This window comes from Larimichthys crocea, chromosome XVI (assembly GCF_000972845.2).
Source record: "Larimichthys crocea isolate SSNF chromosome XVI, L_crocea_2.0, whole genome shotgun sequence".
Lineage (NCBI taxonomy): Eukaryota > Metazoa > Chordata > Actinopteri > Sciaenidae > Larimichthys > Larimichthys crocea.
In genome coordinates, this window is record NC_040026.1 from 2,493,124 (window position 1) to 2,497,690 (window position 4,567).

Consider the following 4,567-nt stretch of genomic DNA (forward strand, 5'->3'; position numbering starts at 1 on the left):
TAAGTAAGGAGAAGAATTTTAAATTCTATTCTAGATTTAACAGGTTGCCAATGCAAGGAAGCCAAAATGGGAGAGATGTGATCTCTGATCTTGGTTCCTGTCAAAACACGTGCAGCAGCATTCTGAATTAACTGCAAAGTCCTAAGAGACTTATTAGAGCAGCCTGATAACAAAGAGTTACAATAGTCCAGCCTTGAAGTAACAAATGCGTGGACTAGTTTTTCTGCATCTGCTTGAGATTTGTCTGATTTTGGCGATGTTACGTAAGTGGAAGAATGCAGTCCTGTGGATGTTAAAGGACAAATCCTGGTCAAAAACAACTCCAAGATTCTTCACGGTGGAGCTGGAGGCCAGGGTGATCCTGTCTAAAGTAACTAAGTCTCTAGAAAGAGAGTTTCTGGGGTGTTTGGCATCAGAAAATTGTAGGTCATCCAACTGTTGACTACTAGAATTTCTCATCGACTGCTCAGACTTGATGGCCTCTTGACCATTGTCCTTCTTTAGAGCCTACTTTGTCTGAACTAGCTTTGTCCCAGTTCTTCTATCAAAATGAATTGATCCATAAATGGCACAAAAACTAATCAGGAGGCTCAGGTATATCTTCATCTTCTGTCATCAAACCCCTCAATATCATCTGCACTAAACCTGACACCCAGGTCATATTACTGTGACAGTAAGCTAATATAAGTTTTTCATCAGCTATCTATATTTATTCATAGTAACAGTCAAATGGATGAATCAAGACCCAAGGATTCACCTGTACGTCTCTGTAACACTGACAAAAAACACAAAGTAGCTGCTAGCATGGCAAAAAGAACAACTTGTGGTGTTAGGGGAGTTACAGTTTAGCTCAGCATACTAAACTAGACTAACCACATCCTGACTAAAGATTCTTACTTATTTACTCAAAGACATGAGATTGATATGGATCTTCTCATCTAACTAAAAATAAGAATGGTTCCCCTAATTATAACCTTTTTTTTAAGTAATTTTATAATTCTACAATGATCGTTTCATAGATCTCTTAATGATCACTAAATTCTTGCTAACGGAACACAAGGATGTCACAAACACCAGTTTGCCAAAGTGAAAGATATTGTAAAAAATTACATACACACATACACCACGAATATAAGCCAGAAATCTCAAGGCAGCCTTAGTCTTTAAGCTTTGGATCCACTTTGAAAAACTGCAACAACTTTATGTGTGATACCAACAGATCCAGACAAAGGCCACACACTGTGTCATGGATACAATTCATACCAAGTACGTGGACAAAAGCCGTTTGTCTGGGACTCAATCAAACCGCTTCACTCTTGACAAACTCTTCTCGATAAGTAACAGTCGGCTGCTGCTGAATGCTCACTGACACTGACGCTGAAGAAAAGCTCAGGAACGCAGCCGGAGAAAAAGCTAATGCGCTCTGAGCGAGGAAGACTGCGGGAACACATCCATGTTAATATAGAATATTAAATGTTTTGGTCACCTGAAATGTGTCTCTTACAGAAGCCCTAGTCTCTAGAGGGCAATTGCTGCATAAGACCAAACGTAACTTGAGCTATTTGACAATGATCTGTGGTTGGATTTACAATTTTGTCCTTCATGGGAAGCATTTATGTACATACTGAGTTGGTGGGTAAGTGAACAGATGAACAGATTTTTGAAATATGTTTTTTAATGCGATGGCTGCATTATCATTAGCACCCCCCCCAAAAACCCTATATTTTCAGGTTATGGACTTTAAAGCTCAGTTGCATGCTTTGCTGAATTGCATGAACCAAATCTGTGCGCAGTGCCTCTAAAGCGTATTAAACTCGGTTTATATTTGTAACAAGACAGACATAAAAAATATGAACAAATCATTAGTATTTCTCTTCAGATTTTAACTCAACACTCAGGGTTACATTTTGGTTTGAAATATAAGATCTATCTAATATGCACACACACACACACACACACACACACACACACACACACACACCCATAATATATTATATATATATATTATATTATATATATATATATATATATATATAATCTATATCTATATATATATATCAAGACATTAAAGCTGCATTAATTGATTTGTAAAGAAAAAAGCTGCCACCAGGGGGCAGCAGAACAGGGTTTAAACATAATATTGACATATTATTGCCATCAAAAGTTGCCTATTTACACATCCTAACACATCAAAAAATTATTTGGAATCAAGTATCGCACTCTTTCACTTTCATTTTAGGTCTGAGAAAGATATCAGGATCTTTACCGATAAATGCTACAATTTGTTCATTAGCTTGTGGCTAACTTTGTCTGTCATTTGTTGGTGGACAGGTGTTGTGCTGTGGTTTTAGCAGAATTTTTTAACCATCAAATTTTTCAAGTAACTTAGAAGAAGCTCAAATGCTGGGCAACACATTTTACATTACATACAGTAATTTGATCTGTTGGTAACATCCAAATATTGATTAGTGCAGCTTTAAAGAACTAATGATGTCAGAACCACAGCTACATGATCAGGTTTTACTGTAACACAAGCACGTTTTTGAGCTTCTCTCTGACAACAGTATGCAATGCTCTCCTGCAAATATTTCATACTGTGTGGTTGCTCCAGCTCTGACACAGATTATTGTCTAAAATTCTTTTGTGGCATACGTCAGACGTTGTATATATATTGAAAAGTTGTTTGTTGTCACACCACACTGCAAAAAGTTGTCTTTGATGTGTTGTATGCTGCATAAAAATAAATTATTTTTAACTGGGCACACTTCACATGAAATATCCTCTACAGTGACATAACATATAGTTGTTAACTGCAGTGCTTGTGTTTGTTTGTGTGTGTGTTTGTGTGTGTGTGTGTGAGTGTTTGTGTGTGTGTAGTTACCACAAAACAACTGTCAGTCACTGCTTATGAGGTCTTTGTGAGATTTCATACTTCACTTAAATAATGACCATAAAAACCATGGCCATCTATAACATCTGATAGGTAGTGAAGCATAGTTGCAACTTCCTATTTGCAGGTCTAGCTTTCAAAATAAAAGCACAAGCATTGCAGCTTCTGAAAATGTCTTTTGATTTCATCTCTATGTTAATCTCGTATTAATTCCATCAAGCGAAAGGCTGCTTCTTCTGTTTTTATGCTGCTGTTACCTTATGTTTGGGAGGCCATGTAATAATATGTAGTATTACTATTTACTAGACACTAGTTGATCTCCGATGTGAGTTGTGACTCTTCTTTGACCAAATTGTGTTGCATTTTTTTGGGTTACTGATTTGATCTAATCTTTTAAAGTCAAATCAAATGAGACTGAGCAAACTGAACACCTTCTATAGAAGGTTTTAATACCCTGTCCAATTTTATGCCATAGCTAAGTCCCTGCTTCCTCAAATGAACTCATTAAGGAACTCATTGAGACCAAAAAAATGTAACACAGCAGGTCCTGCCTGCACATCTATTTTTATGCTACCAGTTAATGTTATTAACAACTGGAAGTGGAACTTTTTCCTGTTATTACTGTCAATTTGAGTTATTGTTGACTTCCTACTACCACTTATACCTCTTATAATTCAACCACATTTAGCATTGTTTTGACTTATAATTTGTATGTGTACACATATATCACTTCAATTATTCAATACATCCTTTGTACTGAAATAGTCAAAAGTATTTTTTTTCATTTTCTAATACCAATGAAATGGTGATTGATCATTGCAATTGCAGATCCTTGTAACTTTCTGAAACCACCCAATGAATGCACTAACTAAGAAAAGCATAAAGCTTCTCACAAAGCACAAAAAACGCTTTTACACAAAGCAGATAGAAACACATATAAAAACTTAAGCATAGAAATGTAAAAAGTAAAATAAAAACGTCTCAAGGACAGGAGCCGGCTCCTGCTGTTCACTAATAAGATCCGGTTCTTTGAACGCGACCGACACAATCACTAGTTCATGAGTTGCAAACATATGTTCAGTTCACCCAAACATGAATGTGTTCATTGAACTGTGCTTTTTAGCATGTTTATGCACAGCTGGTGACCTTTTCATTTTTTGCCTCTGCCCCTCAAACAGGCTGAGATACTGCTTGAATTACCTGTGATCACTTCTTTCACTTGTTCAGTTGTGTTAGTATAAAATCAGTTGCATGTTTTTCCATATTGTATACATAGAGAGCTGTCATTTAGCATAAATATTTCTTTCATTTTATCAAAGACACTTGGTCCAGTCAAATGATGTCCATATTTAAAACATTTGTAAATTGTAGTGTGGAACCCTAACAACCCCAGACAAAAAGATGCAGGGGACAGGACCTCCTAGTTGTGTGGAGATACACACAACTGTATTATAATGTAATCATAGCAAAGGTATGTGTCTGTTGTTATGTAATTATTACAACTGTGGTCAACAGAAGCGGCCAGAAATCAAATTCTGGCAGACAATGACTTTTTTGGCACCGGTACCGAGTCTATTATCTAGCTTTTATTTTGAAAATGTGCTGACCCGTGTTATTACTGCTGTAGCGCCCGCTTGACTGTGGTACCTCCGCTGAGCACGAGACGCCGTGGGATTG